Source organism: Rhipicephalus microplus, chromosome X, assembly GCF_043290135.1.
Source record: "Rhipicephalus microplus isolate Deutch F79 chromosome X, USDA_Rmic, whole genome shotgun sequence".
NCBI lineage: Eukaryota > Metazoa > Arthropoda > Arachnida > Ixodida > Ixodidae > Rhipicephalus > Rhipicephalus microplus.
In genome coordinates this window covers 351,819,374-351,833,214 of record NC_134710.1, presented here as the reverse complement: position 1 = coordinate 351,833,214, position 13,841 = coordinate 351,819,374, and the positions used below count along the sequence as shown (strand labels likewise).

Below are 13,841 nucleotides of genomic sequence, written 5' to 3'. Positions count from 1 at the left end.
TATAAAAATATGTCACTATGTGCCGTGAAAAATGCACTATCATTAGCATATATCATCAAGCCTAGTTTTGTAAAAGGAGTAATTAGAAACGAGTTCTGATACGAGAATATCTTGCACATGTCAAAAAGTATTGTACGATATTTTCCAGTTCTCCGCAGAATTGGCAGAGGGGTGATATCGTGCAGACCAGCCCTGTACCGGTAAAAGTTTAATGGTAGGACACGACATCGAAATCTGGTGATCATCACTTCTGATTGTCGAGAATGGCTTCACTGTGATCTCCATGGGTATTTTAGGTGATTATATTCCGTCCACGTGTTATTGCTTCCATCCTATCTGTGTGGATAGCTGATCTTCTAAACCTGATTGCGGTGAAGTATTCTACCACTGGGAGAACCTGAATTATTGGGACATCTAGCGATGAGCGGGCTAAGGCGTCGGCCATTTCATTTAATGTTAACCCACAGTGACCTGGTACCCATACTAATTTTAGGTACTTCAGCTAAGACGGAACTAAAGATCGTAACGTCGTGATGGCACGAGAGGTATGAGAAGTTGTAAGAGCTGTGCATACCGAGAGTGAATCAGTAATTATTATTGCTCTGTTTTCATTCTGCGGAAGTTTTCGCAGTGCCATAATGACTGCCATTCGCTCCGCCTCAAAAACAGGAGTGAAATCGGGTAGCCTCGCAGCAGATGACCAGCCGAGTGATTGGGATACCATTCCTACGCCTGCCCTTTCCTCATTGACGGAAGCATCTGTGGCTGTTATGTTACATGTCTGTGTATGCCGTGAGAAATCTGCTAGCCTGTTCTCTAAGAATTTGCGGGATTTAAATTTAGATTGTGGAGGAAAGATCTCATCATATTCTATATTAAGAATATGATTTGAGATATCAGAAGCAATTATGTCACTAATGTTGACATTTATACTTGTCAGTTTCTTTTGTACATAGATTATCTGCGGTGTATGAAAACGAGGCCAATGAGCGAGAAAGAACAAATCTGGGTCACTGATGAAAACGTATTCAGCTATTCTCACTGGTAAGCTGTAAAATTTTAGAGATGGCTGTACTGTTAACAAGCGGAATCGACAGAGCAATGCAAGAAGATGCGCTTCCTGATAAATAACATGAATTGCTGTAAACCTAGGGAGCACCAGACACAAGCGCACAGCTTCCCGCTCTAAGAGAACCAACTGCTTAGTTTTGTACGCAGGTCCTCCTGAAAACAAGATACATCCGAATTCTAATATTGGAATGTGTCTTGGAGGACCTGCGTGCGGAGACCTCCCTTCGCCCTCTTCGACAGGCACACACGCGTATCGTCCCACAAAATGTCAACATGCATGTAGCAATATGATGTTTTTTTTTTTTTCAGCTTATGCACCTTTTTGTCACCAGTCTGGCCTTAATTCTGTCCACTTCGCCAACGTATAGAAATTAGTTCACTTGCAAGTTCAAGTTAAATAAGTGGACTATAAAAAACTTGTCGAGTGCTTCTAATGTTAGATTTAAACTTGAATTTTAAGATACTTTTGAGTTCACTGTATTTCAGCGAATCCCGCGGTCAGTGACAGCGCCGATGGTGGTGTTTGGCGAGGACTATCGACATACTCTAGCTGACGAGAATATGTAATATCTGAGGCGGTCTTTGAACAATGATGAAAGGTGTGGAAAGTCGGTACTGGAACATTCATAATTATGGTTGTGCAAGCGAGTCGAAGAACAAAGGCAGTCAAATGCGAAGGGTGGGGGCCAGAACTGGGGCGGGCAGGGTAGACTTGCGACGTGTATGGAAGATATTGTTATAACTGAGGAAGGGCTTGCTGTTTAGGGCATATTTACAAAAAAAAAACAGTTAAAAAACAGGACCACATGCATGGCCTTTAATAAAAAAAAACAAAGGTAAAATGACAATTATTATACGAAATGCTCTATCAAACAGAAACGATCCCTATTGGATCGGCAGGTTCAGCAAGATCAACAATATTGGACGAAATGGTGATCACCATGAACTAAGTTTGTGTGAACTGTGAAGCTACGCACAGAAGATGAATGCGGAAAAAGCACAAGCGTGGGCTCGTATTTTTAACGTGCCTTGTCCTGCACACCATTCGATGCTCCACTCCGCGCCATCAAACCAAGTAATCTGCTTTCATTCACCAGTTTGTTTCGTTAAAGAACCCCAGGTGGTCGAAATTTCCGGAGCCCTCCACTACGGCGTCTCTCATAATCATATGGTGGTTTTGGGACGTTAAACCCCACATATCAATCAATCAATTCATTCACCAGTTTTTATCTCGGACCTTATTGAACTAACTATAGATGCAGATTTGTCACAACCGTGTTTCAAGAAGGACACCACATATGTAGCTTCCTCGGTGAGTTGGTTTATAATATTTTTGGAAGAACAAACTAAGAAGCTCAACCTGACAGGACATCGAAATGTTTATGGCGGAAAGTCTACAAACCCATGTACCAGACCGCACTCATGAAAAATAGGATGAGGTGTTCCACAGCTGCACACCTAACACTACAACTTACAAAGGCAAGAAGCGTGTCAAAATGGTACAAACAGCACACTGCCATGATCAACGCCACGTGCACCCGCTATCTAGCAACGCAAATTCCTTATCTAGCTGTAAGGACAACTGACGGATCACTCATACATGCGTTGCACTTTGCCTTTTTTTTTGTTTTTTAGGACTTCAATATCTTCACGTTCAATCTATTTCTTTCTTTGCCGATGACACTGATATATTGGGGAGGCAGAGACTAGCGAAGAAGTCAGTTTTGTGCCTGAAGGTTGTTCACACTGCATACAGGTGTCACTAGGCCTCGACCCGTCAGATCTCTGTAGACACGGCCGCATGACAAGGAATTTCTTTGAAATCATTGAATGTCATTGGCAAAGGGTAAAAAAGATTGAACGCGAAACTCAAGAAGCCTTTCGAATAAAAACAGAGTGAAGTGTCACGTGTGAGTGATCCTCCAGCTTTCCTCACAGATAAAGAACTCGCGATATAGATAGCGGGTATACTTGGCATTGGTATTTTGGTGTTCCATGGTTCTAACTCTGACTCTGACTCACGCCTCAGATTGAGGCGTGAGTCAGAGTCTGAGGGCGTCCGACTCCGACTGAGTTATACTTACGTAAGCCTCAGTCCCAGTTAGCCCGGCTGAGTTTTACCACAGTGAGCCTGAGTTCGAGCCAGTTCCTAGTTCGATTCGGCAGAATTTTGTTTATTCTGAGTTGTTGTGCGTCCTATGCGAAAAAAAAACTTATTTAATGAGGGCGTCTTTTTATTTCGCTGACCTATGGTTACAAATATTTATAGTCTCATTTTATGGCGTGCCTTTCAATCGTGTATATGCCGGCTTGTAAAGCCACAGAATTTATTTTCCAAATTGTAAACCTGTCTAATTCCCCACACTCTTAGAACTCGTTCCATTGAAGGTACTTAACCACTTGATCATATCTTCGAATAAAAGTGATAACATTAACTTAAATGCACGGGATGAAATGGCGACACAAAATGCACCACTTAGATGAGATCTCAACATTAAACTGCTATAGCATTATTAAGAAGCTAATGCATACGGCCTACTTCCAAGGTGCACAGCTATTTGTAAATTTGTTTGCAGAGTGTTTGGTCACGGAGCTAATGCCGTTCGCGCCGGCGTGATTTCACAATTTGAATTTAGAGTTTCCAACCAGACGTTAGGGGTTTACCCTAAAAAGCCTGTAATATTTAGTGATGTAATAGTGATTTTATGCATCGAACTGGCTTTGGCTTCAACTTTAATGCTAATAGGTAATGCATTTAAAGAGTACACCGTTCGCAAACTATGACAAGGTATAATTAGCAATTTATGTTCATGCATGCTACTAAACTCGCATGGTCTTTTCTCGGAGAACACATGTCGAAATAACGAGAGGAAAGACTGAATAATTGTCCGTAACTTCATTATTGTATATCTAGTGTAATTCACAATTGTTCAAAATAAATGAACATGGTTTTAAGGGTGCGTGGAAGTGGGTTTTGCAGCATGTTCTGGAACATAAGCAACTCACGGGAATTTCATTACGCAACATAGTGATTTACACTGAGTTTGATATACCATTATGTATAAAACCAAAGGAGAATGAGCACTGTATTTCACCTTCATAAATCATGCGGCTTCCAAGGTGACTGGGCAGCACGATTCGCGAGCATCGAGCGCCCCTTCGCTCTCTCTTGCAATGAACTGCTTGGCCTCGGACGCCACTACCGTTTTTAAATGCGAAGCGTTTCTCAGCGAACTTCGGCGACTTCGAGCGTATCTATCTATCTATCTATCTATCTATCTATCTATCTATCTATCTATCTATCTATCTATCTATCTATCTATCTATCTATCTATCTATCTATCTATCTATCTATCTATCTATCTATCTATCTATCCGCATACGATCGACTCTTAGCTCTCCTGGCCGTTTCGATAATGGTATCGATACCAAACTTGGTATGGCATAACATGACTGTATGAAGAACATATTTGACTAGTCATAACATGAAAATCATGACATGTGTGTCATGAATGTCATCATTTACATTTCATGGTCCTGTAGCTCTTGCGGTGGTTTCGTTCACATGACACGTTGCAAAACTGGTATGGTATGGCATGATTGCATGACAAACACAAGCCACAGATCCTAACATTAAAATTTTGACATGCGTGTCACGTAACAACATGACTACATGCCACGCTCATGATGCGCTCGTGGCCGTTTCACTATAGCATCACATATACCAAAAGTGGTATTACAGTATGTGAATAGATCACGAAAGTAAGTGACTGGTGCAAACATGATAATCATGAGATGCATGTCATGTGACAACGTGACTACAAGCCACGTTCATGATGCGCTGGCGGCCGTTTCGCTAGATTCACTTATACCAAGTTTGGTATTACGGGACGTGAATGAACGACGTAGGTATGATACTGGTGCAAACTTGATAAACATTAGATGCGTGTCATGTAACAACATGACTGGATGCTACGCTCATGATGCGCTGGCGGCCGTTTCGCTAGCTTCACATGTACCAAGCTTGGTATTACGCGATGCGAACGGATGACTTAGGTAAATGAAACATCCAAACATGATAACCACGACATGCGTGTCATGTAACAACATGACTATATGCCACACTGATGATGCGCTCGCAGCCGTTACGATAGCTTCACATATGCCAAATTTGGTGTTACGTGATGCCAATTAATGACGAAGGTATGGACGAGTGCAAACATGATAATCATGAGATGCGTGTCATGTGAGAACATGACTACATGCCACAGTTAAGGCGCCAATACATTTGGACGTGACGAAGTGCGCGTGCTTGCCGGCGTTGCCATGCCAGGCGCCGGTCCTGTTACTCACAGGCGCGCGCCGCGCTGCTTTGACGCATGCGCGTTTCAGCGCGTCTGGCGTCTCTCCGTTAAGAGGGAGACGCAGTGTTGTCTGGGTAACGCATCGGCGCGAAATGCAGCATGTCGCATTTCGCACCGGTTGCCGTCGGGCCGCACGCCGACGAACGCTTGTCACGCCTGGCGTCAGACTACAGAGTGCATGCTCGCGTTTTGCTACCGTAGCGTCGCTGTGCCCAGCGTGCGTGCGCGTCCACTCTATATTGGAGTATATTGGGCCCTTCATAATGCGCTCGCGGCCGTTTTGCTAGCTCCACATGTACCGAATTTGGTGTTACGTGACGTCAATGGGTGACGAAATATAAGACTGGTACAAACATGATAATCCCGACACGCGTGTCACATAAGAACGTGACAACATACCAGGCTCATGGCGTGCTCGCGGCCGTTTCGCTAGCTCCACATATACTAAATTTGGTATCACATGACGTGAACAGATGACGAAGGTAAACGACACACCCAAACATAATAATCTTCCCACGGAAGTCAAGTACGGTATCATTTAGCTCCACCTCGTAACATTGTGCTGATGATAAAGTGACCCTTCTCATTTGTGCTTCGCATATATCGATTTCCATTCTACGTGGAATCTGCCAATTTTTGCATGAATAATTGTGGTGATTGGAAAATTACGGAGCGCAAAACAAAATATTCACAAGAACGAGAGAGACTGGACGGGTGCTTCTGAATGCCCTTTCGATGTATTGCTCTGCGCTAAAAAGTTTCTAATAGCAATGCACCATCTCGTCGGATTTCAAGTTTTATTAAAAATGTAGTGACAACACATGCTATCAGCTTTTATATCATTTCCTACCATGTGATACGTTGAAAGCTTTCCGAGTGGGTTCCAAGGAGGAAGGGGGCAGAAATTAACACACCGCTCCTGCCGTGCACGACGCTTCACTGACAAAAACGAATTCCTTCGAACTGGAATGCTGTCAAAAATGTTTGTGACGCCCTGAGAACTTGAGGAACTTCTAAGCATTTTGCCAGCACGCCAGCAGTTCAGAACTCCGTACCGAGACGGCATAGCATGTGTGGCAGTTGCGCTGTTGTTTTTTTTGGGGGGGGAGGGGGGGGGGGTATTTTTTTTTCTTTTCTTATCCAAACTCCCTTCCATTCATAGTCAGGTTTGACACGCGGAAGCCCTTTCGGCGGTTCCTCACCCGTCATTGTGTTCGCCCAGTCCATTCTGCGAAAAGCTTGACGACACGGGCTTTTCCCAGGCTCAAGTTACTCATACCTGAGCTTTTGCGTTATTTGTACGCCCCAAGAAATGCAAAACGCAGCAATTAGCTCTACTCTCCGGGTTTAGCACGTGCAGCATATATATCTGCATTATTTCAAAGTTGAGCATTCTGCAGAAGTGTGCTTGGTGTGGATAACAGAAAAATGAAAAAGGCAGAAAACTCCAGCCAATGTTTATGTTAAGAAACCTATAGTTTCAAAGCCTGGTCGGTTTTTTTCTTCTGGGGTGAGAAGGCCCGAGATGGTTGTCGCGAGTCGTTGCAAGCCCTGGAAGTAGAGGGAGGTCAGTGTCCCTAGTGGTGGGATTGTTGTCTCCCACTGTCTGTTGACTGTGCCAGGATTCAGAGGGGAGCCGCAGGCGAAGGTTTCTTTCTGTTAGAAGATCACCATGCCGTCGGGACAGGTATGGTGGCCAACCCACATACAATGTTCGTCCTGCGCACTCTGTCCACTGTTCATTTGATGGAAGTCATTCCTGTTCTCCCACATTTTTTTAAATAGAAGTTCTTGGTTTAGCCAGCGCACGCGATTCTGCACACGACGTCCTGCGCTCTTCCCGCAGGTGCAAGGTCTTTGGCCCAGCGGATGAAACTGCCGATGGTGGTGGAAGGCTTGTGGCAACGTCGACTCCTGCCTTTTTAACTTCGCTGGCACCCACGATGTAGGGGATCGACACGTGGCAATGTTGTGGTGTGGTTGGTGTCACATTTCCCCCTTAGTTTCTCTTACGGAGGGCTCTGCGAGTAAACGACTTTGTAAATAACCGTTGGTGCCGAGGTCACGGATTATTTTCTCCCTTCCACCACTGTGGTGACGAGTGGTGATTGGATGATTGGTTATTTTGTTTGATTGGAGTTTTCACGTTCGTTCAGATTTCTTTATTCTTGCCAAAGAAAGGTAATTTCGGGTGTTTTTCTACGTGTATGGTTGCTTTTCAGGGTAAGCCTGCAGTAACTGATCTGTGAGGCTGGTGGTATTAGCTAAAACTCGCCTCACCCACAGCTGGCAAGCACAAAACAAAGCTGAGCTGGGGGTCATGAAAAGGCATGGAGATAGCACGGCAATATGAAAATAAAGGATTTTTGCGCAATGAAGCGCTGCTAAAGCCTTTGCGGCAACCATTCAATTTACGGCCATCCCCACTTCCAGTCGTACATTACGCCTTATCCCCAACACACGTGCACTGTGATAGGAGATAAGACTGGCGCGCGTATAAATATCCTCTAGTTTTTGGACTATATGAGCAAAGGAGCAGTTACGCAAAAAAAAAAATGTCGCTTTTTTTTTTTTGCAACCCATGGCCGGAAAGTTTGTTTGCTCGAGCGCGCGATGTTAATTGTTGTTCTTGGTTCCACAGAGCGCCGAGCGAGGTGGGACCTAGAGGCGTTTTCGCATGGAGCAAAGAAATCCTGGGTTTTCGTGCAAAGCGAACTGGCTAGGTGGACGCAAAAAACCGCGTGCACGTCAGTCAACATGTTGACAAGTCTTTTCAAGGAGGTTTCGTGGGCGCTCCTGTAATCTCCTTTCCAGCGTGACCCCTTCAAAAAACGCCGCTAAAGCTGGAACACCAGCCTTTATATTCCCGTACAAGTCTAGCTGCCCCTCTTTCCGTTGAAATGGTTCGCCAGGAGCAGCCAACACAAAACTTGTGATGCCGGAGGTGATTGTTTGTTTACCCGAATGACGAAGGCATAATTAGTATGCGGTAGGGCGACACGCAATTCAAAATAATTTTGACTACGTTCTGGGTGACAATTCGCAGATGATGTGTGTATCTACACAAATCTATTCGACAGGTTATCTCACTTTCAAAATTGTGTTTCAGTACTCCTTTTAAGGGAACGATAGGGGGGAGGGAGTATGGGCTGGTATCTAGTGTTATAAATGTGGGTTCGACGGCATCCCACCGCTGCCACCACTGTTACGGAGTCGCTGTTTGATGGCATTCACGTCTCCCACCACTGTTAGGATTTCCTGTTTGTTGAAATGGTAGCGGTAGCCGAGAGCGGCGAGCAGTCGAATGGGCTTCGCTGAAGCCTTCGCCCAGAGGTGAAATAGGGAGGCAATCGGTTTTGAAAAGAGAGAAGTGGTTATAAGAGGGAAAAGAAGAGAAAAGTGAGCCCCGTAACTGTCTGCATCAGGGTGCGACACCTCAACAGTAGCTCACAAGGGGTGGGGTGAGAAGGGATTAAAAGGATAGGATCAAAGGTAAACACACACACACACACACACACACACATATATATATATATATATATATATATATATATATATATATATATATAGAGAGAGAGAGAGAGAGAGAGAGAGAGAGAGAGAGACAGAGAGAGAGAGACAGAGAGAGAGAGATGCGCTGGGACAGCGAGCGAGGACATATGAGGGGATAGGAGAGATAGGAAAGGTGGAAACACAGTCACAGGAGTCCGAGGACAGGGCACCACTTGCGAGAGCTTTTGTCGGTGTCAGGAGATGGCGTAGGACAAGTCAAGTATAGGTCGGAGCTACGCTGTCGTCGGAGATGACAGGAGATGACGTAGGGCCAGCCCAGTCGGCCAGAAGTATACACTGACATCGGGGATCGCGAGGGCACAACCGGTCGGCACAGAATACCAGCGAGCGAGTCCGCTTTTGAAAATAGCAACAAGTAGGAACGTTTACTATAGCAGCTAGGTTGTCGTTTGTACAGAGCCGGCCAACACGACAACGTTGGCTGGGGCAAAATTCTTTAAACATGGGGCCGTCACGGCCTTAAGTGACATTTTGGTATCTTCTACGAGACCAGTTCCCGGTGATTGGAGGAGAAGGTGAAGCTTTCCCCGGAACGGCACGGTGGCTCGGCGGAGGAGGCAACGCTTTGCCCAGAACTGCATGGTGCCGCCTTCTGCGTGGAAGGTGGCGTTGGGAGGGGGGAGACCGTTCGCCGGAACAGCGCTCGATCTCGTGAGAAGTGCTCTCGAACGAGGACCACGTCTGTGGCATAACAGTACATGAAAAGGGGTCTCACAAACAAACGAGACTTAAGCACTGCTCTTCACCCCACCCCACCCGCACCTCCTTGCGTCTTACAATTAAGAATGGAGTTTTTGAATATGAAAACAAAGAAGAAAGTGCGCATGTAGTCCTATACTCATTTCGCTCTTTTTGTATTCTTTGCGTTGTAGCACTTGCATCATAAGTCGCTGAGCAGTGCCCTTTATAGGAGACAAATTAGCGCCTTTCTCGTGTGTTTCATGAATCACTGCCACTGTGACCTACATAAATTAGCCACCTGTCTGTTACTCAAGAAAAGCAGTACATTACGCACGAAGACTGCGAGCTCCACTTGCTTCTAGTTACCCGTTGAAAAGAGCCTGCTCCATTATTATATTTATTTATAGGTAGCCTCAAGGCCAGAATGCATTACACAGGCAAGTGGTACATTTGATAATAAATAAAAGATTAACACTTACTTGAAAGTAAAAACAATACAAAGTGTAAGTTAATAAGGCATAATACCCAGCAGATATAACAGAATTGCTGTGAGAGTAAAAAGAAATGAAGTTTCTTGTGTTACAGTGTCAGCTATGTGAACAAAGGGGCGCGCTGACAGAACTTATATTCAATATGTATGCTGAAAAACGAATCATTTACGGAGCGTTTGCCAGTTTTCTTACATCTCCACGCTGTTCTTTCAGGCATTACTGTTAAAAGTACTGAATTTCAGCTAAGTAAGCAGAGAAAACGCAGTAAAGTAGCTTTTTTTTTTTTTGAAATTGTAGTTTCGGTTTGCACGCCATCGGCGCCGACGAAAAGTGGCCGTGCGCCGCCGCCGTGCCCGGCGGCGACATGACATTCCAGCCCCGTTGCAGACAGTGACTGCAGCGCTACGGCGAGTCATAGCGCGAACTAATACGAATGGCCGCACCCTAGGTGCTTTTTTTGGTGACCGCGCCCTGCCAAGGCACCCAAATCGCGCGAACATCCAAATCGCGCGAACATACACTAGCGCACGAAGTGTTCTGTGGCGTAGGCGCGTGCATACGCGTGTCAGTGGTTGGCACTTTAGGCGCTTTAGTCCCTAGCGGTGCACCGACGTCGACTCTCTGCGCTTCCTCTAGTTTGGTCGAGGTTGATTTTGGTGTTGTGCGGCAGTGTGTATGTATTGCGGTATTATTCTTTGTCAATATGGTGATGTGGCAGTGATTCTCGGCCGACCGATCCTTCAGAAGGGTAAGATCAAGCGCCGTGGGTGTTTCGTGCAAGCGGTAGCGTTGAATGACCAACATCCCACGTCGATGTGATATGCTCAAATGCTGGCTGTCTTGTGTGTGCTGTGTGGCGGTTGGTTTGACAAATTTAGTTCCCTGCACATTTGATGATACCTTAGTGTTGGCTGGTTCATGCCAGCCGTAGCGTTGAATTACACTCGCGTAAGCGTGATCATGTTTGTGCAGACATACTTTCGAATGAGATTTAGGGTCTGACACACTGTACTGACAACACCACTGTCACACTGGTTCTTGTTTGCTATGTCATACCCTTTTATATCGCAGTTAGATGACGGCTGCACCGTATTTGATCCGATTAGTTTGGGCAGTTAGCGGTGACTAATACTGGTGTCACTCGAATACATTTGATTCAACAGGTCTGTCGCTGCTGCGCCGGATCGAGTTTGGCGCAGACGCCCTAGCTGATTGCAATCAAAAGTGCCCGTGTGACACCGGTATGATCGCACGTGCGAATGCTCAAACCCTTTCTGCACGCTCTTGTGGTCTCTAGCTTCTTGGCTGCTGGTTGCGTCAGTAGACGAGAATGCAAGAAAATTGCCCGCAGCTTCCCTCGGGGGAACACTGAGGAGGATGCGGAGCATATAATTGGTTAACGGGGTGTTAAAGTGCGACTTACTTGGGTCGATGGCTAAATTGGTTAACGTGGTTGTGAAATGGGGTGTTAAATTGCGACTTACTTGGGTGGATGGCTAAATTGGTTAACGTGGTTGTAGGAGGGGGTGTTAAATGAGTGAACACGTACACACGTATGCGAAAGGGCGGCGCTGGTCGAAGGGACGTCGATCATTGTGTTTGTGGATTCGTTGGAATTCATTTCACCACGACCTTGGACGTCGACGCGCCGTACAAACCAACCGACGAGCGGCAACTGAGCGAGCGAGCGCCGACCTTGAGTATATATACAGCACGACGGCGCATGCACTGTCAGCTGTTGAATGTTCTCGAAGCGCGACGCCACATGCGCGTCCACTGGAGAATCAGGAGAATTGTAGATGTCGAACGCGGTGTGTAGAGGAGGAAGGGTACACAGATGGTGGAGGAGTGAAGCACGCGCGGTGTGTAGAGGAGGAAGGGATGCACAGATGGTGGAAGAGTGGGCGACGGCGCGACGGCGCATGCGCGCGCGTCAGCTGTCGAATGTTCGAGAAGCGGTGCGGACGGCGCACTACAAGGCGCGAGTATAAGATGCTTCCGCATCTAAAACAGTTTACTACATATACAAAGCTATCCTATCAAAATTATGCAGAAAAGGTGCATCATACTGGGTAGATAGTTCTGTAATAATGGGATGTCCGCAAATAAACACATGTACCCTGAAGGACTGACAGCTGGACCAGTTGGTGACAGTATATACTTTAACATATTTTAACACAGCGCACGACTATGCGGGCACAAGAGCGATTTGTCCCTTCTCTAGTTCAGGTTCGTGTTCAGGTTCGTGCTATGCCTCGCTTAACTAACTTGCTGTGAGCGGAAGAAAAGGGAAGTAGAGGTTTCTGCGCACGTGGTTCATAACACCAACAGATGTGCTGTGAGCTAAAAACCAGTTTTGAGAAACCTGCCTTGAGACTGCCTTAAATAGGTCGTGCGCCCACAATATCTCTGCGAGCTTCAATGCTCAAGTTTCCTGGCTCAAGGCTTCAGGTTTCCCCGAGGCGTTTATCGCGTCCGTTGCTGAGACGATCATGCGGACTAATAAGGCAGAGCAGAGGAAGCGACAGAATCTGAGCAACACGTATACAGAACGTGAAAGGATAGCCGTGATTCCATACAAACACCAAATATCACACAGGCTCAAGAAAATCGGAAAACGTGTTGGTGTTCGTGTCCTGTTCTCGGCACCGTTCAAATTAATCAGCCTCACCAAATACACAAACCCCCTGAAAACGCAGTCATCAACGGAATGCTGAGTTCAACATAGAAACAGGTATGCGGCCTGCTCCCGGGAAGTTGTCTATAGGACCCCCCTTTCATGCGGTGCTTGTTATGTCAGAACGACTGGAAGGTGTCTGAACGATCGGCTGAGAGAACACGCTAACAATGTTAAAAACGGGAAAGATGGTTTTCTTGCTCAGCACTGCACTGAGTGCAATTGTGTGTCTCTTTTCAAGGACACAGCGACGCTGTACAAGCACAGAGATAAGCGCACCCGAGTTATCGTCGAGGCCGCGCAGATGGCACGCGAACAGGTGCCTTGTATTAGCAAACCCCCCGTGGCTCTGTCCGAGAAGGAACTCGGGTTCCTCGAAGGTTTCGGTGCGCGCAAGTAGTTATATTATCTTTACCTTTCTGTTTAGTTTTCTTATAGATTTTTCTTTGCCGTTTTTCAGTGCTTTTGTTTTTCTCTTACTCATGTTCTGCTCTTTGTGCCATATGGTTTTTATCACATGGTTACTATCTCCTCTATATATTTTCGTGCTCTGCGCAATAAACTCAGTTGGAAGTTAGCGCTCGTGTCTTTCGCGTCCTTCTTGTCTCTGTGTCGTCGTTTTGTTCTCGCGCTATAACTATCGTCATGCCATACCAACTAGCCCAAGCTGCCACACTTTCGGGGAAGTCATGCCTTCATTTGGTTGTGTTAGCAAATATGTAAAATTTAAAAACCCGAATTGTGGTGGAAGGCGCGCTTATTTATTTACCTCCTTCGTGTAATGTGCTTTAATTTGGAACTGGAGTGGTTGGTGCTAAAGAAGTTTTGCAATGCCAACCGTATCATACTTGACCAGGCACAATAACAAGTGCAGCAAGGTGGCAAATTGGGCTAGTTGGATAACGTTCATGATTGAAAATTTTTGTTGAAGCGCACTGAAGACAGACGGACAGAAGAGGCTGACAAGGACAGCGCTTGCTCTCA

At 45.9% G+C, this 13,841-nt stretch overlaps 1 protein-coding gene across 1 annotated transcript in view; it reads left to right on the top strand.

Annotated features, from left to right (window-relative positions):
- Positions 1 to 13,841, top strand: part of LOC119161152 (Gar1 ribonucleoprotein) — an 81,022-nt gene that overhangs the window by 33,460 nt on the left and 33,721 nt on the right. The gene's annotated exons all lie outside the window — the stretch shown is intronic.